Here is an 11061-nt window from a genome sequence, read left to right on the forward strand (position 1 = left end):
TTTGTAAAAAGTCTTTGATTTGGCTTCTGGAGTCTTCAAGGAGGCAATTTCACACTATGCAACTTTCTCCTCCTGTTTCTGGATTTTTCATTTCTTCTTCCGGCAGCATTTTTCGGCCACTCAGGGAACAGCGGCCTATCTGTTCCTCATTTGGAAGGCAGCTGATCAGAGCACACTGGCCGCTTCTTCTTCTGCAGTAATACCTTTGTAACCCGCTTATGATTCCGCCATTGCCTGCGGTGAAGAAACGGAGCACACGGAAGGTTTTAGAAAGGCCGAGGTGCAAGTCCAAGGCTTTTGAAATCTCTCTAATAAGTTATCTGTTGCCATTTTCTGTTCTTGTATGTCTTTTTCCTCTTTCTTTACCATCTGGAGTAAAGAAGGTGGGGCTAGCTACTAACAATGATTCTGTGGGATCGACTCAGCTGAGAATGTGGTGTGACCGTGGCAGCCCCTTTGTGAACTGACACCTGGGAGGCAGGGACCACTGTGGTCCTCCGGGTCCCTAAGAGACCTAAAGACTGTACCTCCGACTTCTAAGCTAATAAAAGGGAACCTGTGCTTCTGTCCTCAGGTTAAGTTCCTTTTCTCCTGTTGGTATTAAGATTTATAAAATAAATAAATAAATAAAGATTTACATCACTTTCTTCCTGTCTTATGAACATGTATAACAGTCCTCCCATGGAGGGATGGTTTGTGAGCTAATTAGTCTCTTAAGAGTGAATCAGAAGGGATGGAGAGCCTACTTTGAGGTTCTTGATGATCTTTGTCAAGAAAAAAAAAAAAAAAAAGAAAAGCTGGTAATGTCTAATTCCCAAGCAATAAATCTCCTTTATCTAAAATTCCCAAATGAATGGAGAGGGCTGACTCTGACTGACAAATTCTCAGTCCATTCAGCCCCGTCATTTCCCAGGGCTTCTTACCTGGAACAGGCAGCAAGAACAAGAAGAGCAACCCAAAGAGAAGGTAGTAGACCCTCATGGCTGGCTGGCTTCCCAGCTGAGACTGGACAGGACGGTGTGCTCGCTCACTTTATAAAGGCTCCAGGTCCGCAGCCATAGGGAGAAGCATTCAGCAGCTGGAATTCCTGAAATATTGCAGTGATGATAATATGACGTATTCCCCCCAGGAGTTAATTACAAACCTCAGGGAGACTCAGAGCCTGATGTGAGCACAGGCCTGTTCTGATGCCTCTGAGCTCTGGGTGCTCGTGTAGGCCTGGCTCAGGTCTGACTGTCTGAGACGGGAAAGACCTGCCCACTCCTGGATGCAGTCCTGGGGCATGTAGCTGGGAGCTCACCTGTGCCCACTGTGTCTTCTAAGCTTTTACCTTCTTCCTAAAGTCCTGGGCGAGCCTGAGCCCCATCAGTCCAGTCCAAGGCTGGTGTATTCAGAATCTAGGTGTAGACTGGGGCTGGGTCATGCCCTGAGCCTGCATGGATACGCCCGAAATGGAATCAGCTTTTAGTAGTGTGGGAAGGGAAGGAAAGTGGGCTGCATTCCAGAGACTCTGCCCTGTGTCCTTGGCCTGTGATGGAGTGCGGCCTTTCAGGTCAAACATAGCTTATTCTTTACTGCAGTCTGAAAACCACCAAATTCGTCAGTCAGGAAGGTGTCTGACGTTTCCCTTCCGGGCTGGGGCCCTTAATTGCCAGCATGAGCATCCTGAGAGAGCCTTCCTCGACAACAGGACCAACAGCGCCTACCGTGGTGGCTGCTTCTCGGGGATGGGGCGGGATCAAAGTACCTGGTCCCTCACGGGTTGGTGTCGTTAGAGCAAGAATCAACTTTGGCTCTTTTTAGGTCCTATGATCTGGAGGCACTGTCACTACAGCACAGCCTGGAGCATGCTATCACTTGAGGAGGGCTGCAGGGAAAATGCAGGACACCCAGTTTAACTTGGATTTCAGGTGATCAACAAACAATCTGGTAGGATAAGTATGTCCCTAGTGATTCAGAGATCACACTCAAGCTAAAGTTCTTGTTGTTTATATACACAAATATATAAATTTATATATATATGAATATATTAAACAAATCTATAAATGTGTTGTTGATATAATTCAGTAAGTAAATTTGTTTTTGGGGATTGTTGAATACTTAATAAAAACATGGTCTTTGGAATCAAACCCAGTTGGGCTTGAGTTAAAGTCCTCCCTACACACAATCTGCATCATTTTTTTTTTTTAACATTTATTTTTATTAGTTGGAGGCTAATTACTTTACTGTATTGTAGTGGTGTTTGTCATAAGTTGACATGAATCAGCCATGGATTTACATGTATTCCCCATCCCGATCCCCGCTCCCACATCCCTCTCTACCCGATCCCTTTGGGTCTTCCCAGTGAACCAGGCCCGAGCACTTGTCTCATGCATCCAACCTGGGCTGGTGATCTGTTCCACCCTAGATAATATACATGTTTCGATGCTGTTCTCTCAAAACATCCCACCCTCGCCTTCTTCCACAGAGTCCAAAAGTCTGTTCTGTACATTTGTGTCTCTTTATCTGTTTTGCCTATAGGGTTCTCATTACCATCTTTCTAAATTCCATATATATGTGTTAGTATACTCTAATGGTCTTTATTTTCTGGCTTACTTCACTCTGTATAATGGGCTCCAGCTTCATCCATCTCATTAGAACTGATTCAAATGAATTCTTTTTAATGGCTGAGTAATATTCCATGGTATATATGTACCACAGGTTCCTTAGGCATTCATCTGCTGATGGGCATCTAGGTTGCTTCCATGTCCTGGCTATTATAAACAGTACTGTGATGAATATTGGGGTGCACGTGTCTCTTTCAGATCTTGTTTCCTCGGTGTGTATGCCCAGGAGTGGGATTGCTGGTTCATATGGCAGTTCTATTTCCAGTTTTTTAAGAAATCTCCACAGTGTATTCCATAGCGGCTGTACTAGTTTGCATTCCCACCAACAGTGTAAGAGGGTTCCCTTTTCTCCACACCCTCTCCAGGATTTATTGCTTGTAGACTTTTGGATAGCAGCCATCCTGACTGGCATGTAATGGTACCTCATTGTGGTTTAGTTGCAGGATATAAAATTAACACACAGAAATCCCTTGCATTCCTATACACTAACAATGACAAAACAGAAAGAGACATTAAGGAAACAATATCATCCACCATTGCAAGAAAAAGAACAAAATACTTAGGAGTATATCTACCTCAATAAACACAGGACCTATATATAGAAAACTATAAAACACTGATGAAAGAAATCAAAGAAGACACAAACAGATGGAGAAATATACCGTGTTCATGGATTGGAAGAATCAATATTGTCAAAATGGCTATACTACGCTAAGCAATCTATAGATTCAATGGAACCCCTATGAAGCTACCAATGGTGTTTTTTACAGAACCTGCACGACTTTGAACAGATTACCTTATTTCTAAGTCCCAGCTGAAAAACCGGGTTAAAAACACCTATTCCATAAATAGTGCTGGGAGGAATACATTTGGGAGAAGACATTAAAAGTTTTGGTGTCTCAGTAAAGAGGAAGTGGTCAATATAATTTACTATTACTATTACTGTTACTGTTAGTCACATGAAATGATCTGGAACCTGTAAAGTCTCCTGTAAATGTTATCTATCAGCTTTACAATTTATGGACTTACTACCAACTAGTTAAGGGCAATCATGGGAGACTATTTTTCACTTTAAGCTTCTCTTTCCTTATTTGAAAAATGGAGCATATTGTATATGCATGCTTCTTTCAGATATATCATTCAGTCGCTATATATTTCAGCATATCACTGAATGAGGAATCAACCTGAATTTCCCTACTCCAGGCTCCAAGTTTGGAGCCAGCTTAGCCACCCGTTACCTGATGTCATCTGAATAAGACATATGAGTAAGAGAAAGAGAAGGTACAGGAGCCTCATGATGGAAGAGGAGCTTTCTGGATTCCGGGTCGACCCAGCAGTGTCTGATGGCACACCTGAATTGGGCAGGCAATCTGGGAAAGAGTTTGACCAACAAGTAGAGAGAAAGGACTTGTATTCTGACTGGTGGTGTTACTGTGCTCTGTCTGGTTGGACTCTTTGCAACCCCGGGGGATGTAGCCTACTAGGTTCCTCTGTTTATGGAATCTTCCAGGCAAGAGTACTGGAGTGGGTTGCTATTTCCTACTCCAGGGGATCTTGCTGATCCAGGGATCGGATCTGGGTCTCCTGTGTTTCCTTACAACTGTGCCACCTGGGAAGTCGCTACTAGAGATATTCAGTTATGGCCTGGGAGTAATTTGAGGGTGTCTCATCTGTGGACTCAGGGTCCCAGACCCAAGTGTCTCCCTTTTGTAAAGGAAGAGGTTTGCAGGAAGTCAGGGTTTCCACATTGGTTGTCACTTCTCCTTAAGGCTCTGAGGTTTGGGGTTTTTCTGTTTTTGTTTTTGTTTTTGTTTTTGTTTTTATGAGAAAAATCATTAAAAATTGTATTCTGTTAACAAATTATTCATTTATTTATTCAGTTTTTTGGATATCTCTGCATCTGTCTCTTTATCCTTTCAGAATAAATACTGCCCCTCCCCCCAACACACACACCTTTTGCAATTAAAAAGCAAAAAGAATTTTGGAAACAGAAATGATCTTCTCTCCTTTTGCACTCTCAACATATTTCTTGGTACCATTTCCAGAGAGACTGATCCATCCTAAGCAAGCTTACCAGGTCATGTCTTGCACAGACCACAACCAAGTGAGTCTTTATAGGCTAGAGTATTTCTTACTACAGGTATTATGTCAACATATTCTTAAGTTAATAGCATAGAAAGGTACTAGTTGTAGGGCTTCCCAGGCGGTCCTAGTGCTAAAGAGCCCACCTGCCAATGCAGGAGATGCAGTTTTGATCTCTGGATCAGCAAGATCCCCTGAATGTCAAATAACTCACTTCAGTTTTCTTGTCTGGGAAATCCCATGGCCAGAGCAGCCTGATGGGCTGTAGTCTGTGGGGTTGGAAGGAGTTGGACATGACTGAAGTAACTCAGCACACACGCATACCAGGTAAATAACTGAAAATTTTCTCCATCTCTTCCTTCTCTCCATCTCAGTTTTGCTTTATAGTGTTCATATCTCCCTTTATCTTTATATGTAAACTTCTAAAGCAACAAGTCCTGTTTTATTATCTCACATTTGAACAGAGCCAGGCATAGAGCAGGTAGTCAGTCAAACGTCTGTATGTACAGGTCCTAGTATAGAAACGTCAACCTATGGGTGAATGAATAAATGGATGAATGGAGGGAATCAGGGAGAGAAGGAGGGAAGGAGAAAAGGAAGGAAGGCTCAGGCATAACTCTTGGAGTTTTGAGGGTCTGGAGAGAGCCCATTAAGTTGCTTTATCCCACAGTGTTCCCGAGCACAAGCACCCACTCACACATTCCCAACATAACAGGTCAAAGCTTGTCATAATACGTCATGGTCTCTAGCCTTCACTCACCCGACTCTCTTCCATCTTACATGAACTGTATGTTCTGACATTTTTCTCTCTGTCCTGAGGCAACTTAGCAATAAAATATTTTCACTTAATTTTTTGATCAGCATTTGAATCTTTCACTAAGTAGAGATCTATTTTAATTTAGTGACCTCAACCTAAAAATAGAATGAGTGTTTGCAGTAAGCTGTTTCAATAAGTCTTACCTAATGCTACAGAATAGCTGTGAGGGTTTTACTTCGTTGGCCCCAGCAACAGTACTTTTATAATAATAGAAAAGAAAGCATAAACTAAAAGCATTGGGTCACATTTCTCTCTTGTACTCTCATAAGGAAAGCGATCCTTTACACTGACTCCCTAAATGTTAGGCATCTATTCCCACCCCTTCTTCAACCACTGATGTCTCTCTCTCTCTCCTGAAAACCTACTTTACAGTTGCCTCCTCCGCCCTTCTCGGGTGGACTGCGGCCCATCCACTCAGGCAGAGACAGCTGAGAGCCCCTGTCCATTGCCACACAGTGAGGGACTAGGTCAGCAAATGGCAGAGGAACGGCTGAGTGAGGTCACACAGGATGCCTCGTGATCCCTGTTGGCAGGAGTCATCCTGGGGGAGAGGGCGGGGACCAGCCAGACTTGATGGTATCAATCCCCCTGAGAGTGATGAGAGGAAGTGGGGCTGCAGACACTCCTTCTGAAGAGTTTTGCTGAAAAACTAAGTGTAAAGAAGACCGAGCTCATGATTGCTATCATGTCAATGAAGAACTGTTTCCTGCTTTTAGGTTTTATTTTTTTAAACACTGGCATTTGGGGGGTGTTTTTTGTTTGTCTGTTTTGGAACTTTTGGCGTCTTCTTTAGCATGTGGGATCTTAGTTCCACAACCAGGGATGGAATTCAGCCCCCTGCATTGGCAGCATGAAGTCTCTAACCACTGAACACCGGGTCAATCCCTGGTGTTAGTTTCTATAGATGCAGTGCTACTGTTGTTAAGTCACTTCAGTCGTGTCTGATGGTGCAACCCATAGACGGCAGCACACCAGGCTCCCCCGTCCCTGGGATTCCCCAGGCAAGAACACTGGAGTGGGATGCCATGTCCTTCTCCTGTGCATGAAAGCGAAAAGTGAAAGTGAAGTGGCTCAGTCATGTCTGACTCCGAGGGACCCCACAGACTGCAGCCTACCAGGCTTCTCCGTCCATGGGATTTTCCAGGCAAGAGGACTGGAGTGGGGTGCCACTCATTCACAATAGATTGAGTAGATGGAGGCAAGAGTTGGAGCTGATTTGGGCCTCACCCACAAGTAAGCAAGAGAAATGAGATCCAGGACCCAGGTGGAATGGTTGGCTATGGAACAGAGCAGGAAGTTGTTTGGTTCATGAGTCACATGGAAAAGCCATCCTCTCCTTGGTGCTGAAATGAGAAGAGCATTCCTCCCACGCAAGAGACCAACATGACACTCAGAAATGTTATGGGAATAAAACATCAGCAGATACATTTAGAATAAAACCTGAAAAGTCAAGCAAAAATAAAAAATTGAAATCCCAATAAAGAATATGATAAAAGTTTAATAAACAGTACTACCAAACCACACTCAATGTCAGATAAATTTTTCATGATAAAAAAATTAAAAATAAAGGATAAAAGGGATATAAGATATATGAATGTAAGACTGAGTCACAAATATAACCTTTGAGATGAAAAGGAGTTGGCGGATCCACCATGGGAATTTCTGTGAAAAAAGAAATATAAAGCTGAGTAAAATGTTGACAGCCGTTATCATGTTTTTCCTCCATTAAACACACACAGGTTTGTCTCCTTTGAGCTCCTAATTTTAGGCTCAAGGCATGATTTTAAGTGATTGCTGTATTGATTTCCTGTTGCAGCTTAGCAAATTGCCACCAGCTAAGTGGCTTAAAGGAACACATACTTGTTATTGTGGTTCTGAGGATACAAAGTCCCAAATGGGTCTTGCTGGCTTCAAATCACGGTGTCAGCAGGATCCTGTTCCTTCTGGAGGCTTCCATCCTTTTCACACTTAGAAGCTGCCTGCCCTCCTTGGCTTATGGCCCCTCTCCATGTCAGTGGGAGCCAGGGCTGGTTTAGTCTCTCAGCCCATATCTCTGACACTGAGCTGCATCCCTCGTCCACATCTAAGGCTCCTTGTAAGGAGATGGCATTGGGCACAGTCAGTTAATCCAGGTCATTTCCCTATCTTAAGGGCCAATGTCTAGGTACCATAATTTCACCTGTGCTGGAATTCTCACTTGTCATGTGTCTGCCCTTTCAGGCTATTAAATCAGAAACACCAAAGACTAGGTGACTCTTTTTTTGCACATTATTTTTTAATTGAAGGATGATTGCTTTACCTAATTTCGAGGTTTTCTGTCATACATCAACAAGAATCATCCAAGGGTTCACCCATGTCCCCTCCCTCCCGAAACCTCATCCCATCTCCTTCCCCATCCCACCCTTCCAGCTGGTCGCAGAGCCCCCGTCAGAGTACCCTGAGTGATATAGCTAATTCTCGCTGGCTATCTATTTTACATGTGGTACTGTAATAGGTGGCTGATTAACAACAGACCTTTACTTCTCAGTCTTGGAGGCTGGGAGCTCCAGGATCAAGACAGAGCAGGTGGCTGGTGGACAGCGGTCTTCTCCCTGTGTCCTCAGAGGGCACAAGGGTGAGCGATCTCTCTGGGGTCTCTTTCATAGAGGCCCTCATTTCACCCATGAGGGTCCCACCCTCATGACCAAATCACCTCCCAAAGGCCCTGTCTCCTAACACCATCCCCTTGGTGACCTCAGCTTGCACTGAGGGAAGAGTTAGTGTGAAGACCAGAGAGCTGCTCACACACACCGCCTGCACCAGCCAGGCTCGTGGTTTAACTGGGAAACCCTCTGAAGAAACTGCAGGCAGGCTGAGGTCCGTGTACTCACCCTGCCCTGGCGGGCTCTGAGCTCCGTGCTGTGTTGTCTTCACTGAATTGTGCTTCCACAGGACTTGTTTTTCCATCACATTTAGTTGCATCGTATCATGTCCACACAGAGAGACATGCTTTGTCCCTGTCAACTGTGTCATTCAACTGATGACAATTTGTGAAGCTATGTCTCGGCTCAATGCCCGGCACATCCAGGAGTAGGACAAGTCCGTGCCTATAGAGACCTTACAGCCCAAAGGGAATCGGAAGTGTATCCATGTGTGCACAGGCAGGGGTAAGAAGCATAAACCAAAGGGAAGTGAGGGCTGCACGGGGACAGGGGAGGGGGTTTCCTCCTGAAGTAGGTGTCGGGGGTTTCCTACAGGACTGGTGTTCTGGTGATTCTGGATCCTTGGGGTGCATGTTTGAGGGGAGACGAGGGGCAGGCCAGGGTGCCCTGGGCCGCGAAGCAAGAAGGACAGCAGACAGTGGGCCTGGGGAAGGTCAGGCCCCCAAGGAACAGGGGGATCAGAGCACCCACCACGATCCCCCGATCGTTTCCGTAAGGAGCTCAGAGGGCATCCTCAGGGATTTCAGAACTCGCCTGGGATCAGACATCACCCAACAACCTCAGTGACCAGTGGGCAATTCTTTAATTTTGAACAAAATTTATTCTGGTTTCAATTTTAGACGCTCTGTCGAAGGGTGCAGTTTCTGACTCCGCATCAGTCCTGGCCACCTCTTCGCTTTCTTTTATCCCCTTCTGCAGCATTTTACTTGGGGCCAGGTACAGGTGCCAATCTGTCTCAAGCTTCCAGGGCACCTGTTTAGCACACAGATGCCTCTATTCCAACGGCAGCTTACACCACTTCTTATTCCTTGAGTAAATCCTAAAATGAGAAAGAGAGGGAAAAAACGTGTCAGCAAGAAAAGCGGCATCTCGAGACGGGCAGCTGTGTGCCCTCTGAGCGAGGCACTGGGGCTTTCTGTGCTGAGATGTGGACACGGCCTCGTGACAACAGGATGTGAGTCCAGGACACCGTCGACCAGTTTCCAGGCAGACACTGACCCTGTCCGGGCTCTGGTGGACCCTCACGTTTCCAGAAGCAGAGGCTGAGGGACTGGGGCGTGAGGAGCACCGTTGTGTGCGGGGTCAGCTCCACCACGAGGGCAGAGACCCGAAGCTCTGCTACATCCACCTTCTGGCCAGGAGTCAGAAGCGACCTGCGGGCGTCTATTTTCACTGTTTAGTTTTCCAACACAAGGAGTCAGTCAAGTAGTGGAGCTGAGATAGGAGGAAAAGATGCAGCTGAAAGTGTAAGAACTGTTTAAAGAGAACTTACTCTCAAGGTAACTTACTACCGAAACTGATAATTGTTCGAAAAAAAGTTTTGTATGATGGTCTCTACTGACTCAGAGCTCTCAGCGCTAGAGGGAGTCAGACCCTTTCTTCCTTCCTTTGTGGTTTCCTCCGGATCAGTGGCCTTCCGGCTTTCCCCATAGGCTCTCCACATCCCTTTGTGGTTTCTTCCTGACCAGTGGCCTTTCAATCTGTGTCACACGCCTTTTTCCCCCTGACCACAAGGCACCTCTGGTCCCTCTAGGTCCCCCACCCCAGGCATTGACCCCGGGTCCCGGGCACTGAGCGGCCGTCATCCTTACACCCTTGGCCTCTCTCCATGCCACTGTGTAAGAGCTGGGTTACAGTCATAAACAACACTGATAGACAAGGGCTTTTCAACTTCATTCTGACATCTAATCAGTTGTCAGGTCTCAGTCTCCGCATCCTCTCTCTCCCTCCTTCCCTCCTTTCTTTCTTCCTACATATTTTCATCCTATTTCTGGAAATATCAAGGGTAAGATGAAAATTAGACATCCGATCCTGCACACTGCTTTGGATGTGCTGCCTCCCAGCTGTGGAGCGAGGGTCGCATCGTCAGCGACGTGTCCAGGAGGACCTTCCTGCTGAGGAGACTCAGCACGGAGCGTTCCAGGGCAGCTCCCAACACCCAGGCTTGGCCTGACTCTCCTCTGGACTTTTCTGGTTGCCCAGAGCCGCCACCCTTCAAGTAGAAAGATTTATAAAGCTACATTCTGTGCTTCTGTCATGGGACAAAATCAGATTTCTTGCTTTTATGAAAAAGAAAAAAAGGAGAGTCACTTAACAGAGGCATCTTCTGTTTCCTCCTCATGAAACGAATGAGGAGACGGGCTCAGAAGCTTTGACTCGCTAGAGTGGCTTAGAAACAGCCAGGAACTTTGCAGGGCGGTTCTCAGACCCCTCCTCCTACTGGGACTCAGCGCTGGCTTCTCAGAAGCATCACATAGGGTGGGTTTAGTCTGACCACGTGTAGATGAGGGTAGCAGGACAGAAGGAGGTAGACACTGGAGAGAGAGCCTGAGGCTCCCCCGGGGCTCCCAGGAGCTCACCTGACTCAGCAGACAGGACCAGGAAGAGGAGCGCGAGGAGCAGGTGATGGAGCCTCATGCTGGCGGCCGGAGCTCTAGGCCTGACGCTGGAGCAGAGGCTGTGCTTGCCGCTTTATAAAGGTCCCAGGTTCCAGGAGGAATTCCGCGCGGGCTGTGGATTTGATTCTTATGAAGTCGTTAACTGAGTCTCTATCTGTGTGTCCTGGGAGTAGCCTTTATAGCACAGAGCAGGGTCAGTCTCTCTTATGCTAATGAGGCTGTTGAAAACCCCAGAA

General features: G+C 46.1%; 1 pseudogene; it reads right to left on the minus strand.

Moving 5' to 3' along the window:
- Positions 1-87: 87 nt before the first annotated feature.
- Positions 88-1371, minus strand: LOC133050644 (beta-defensin 103A-like; annotated as a pseudogene).
- Positions 1372-11061: the final 9690 nt, after the last annotated feature.

The sequence above is a fragment of the Dama dama genome, chromosome 32 (assembly GCF_033118175.1).
Source record: "Dama dama isolate Ldn47 chromosome 32, ASM3311817v1, whole genome shotgun sequence".
NCBI classification, from domain to species: Eukaryota; Metazoa; Chordata; class Mammalia; order Artiodactyla; family Cervidae; genus Dama; species Dama dama.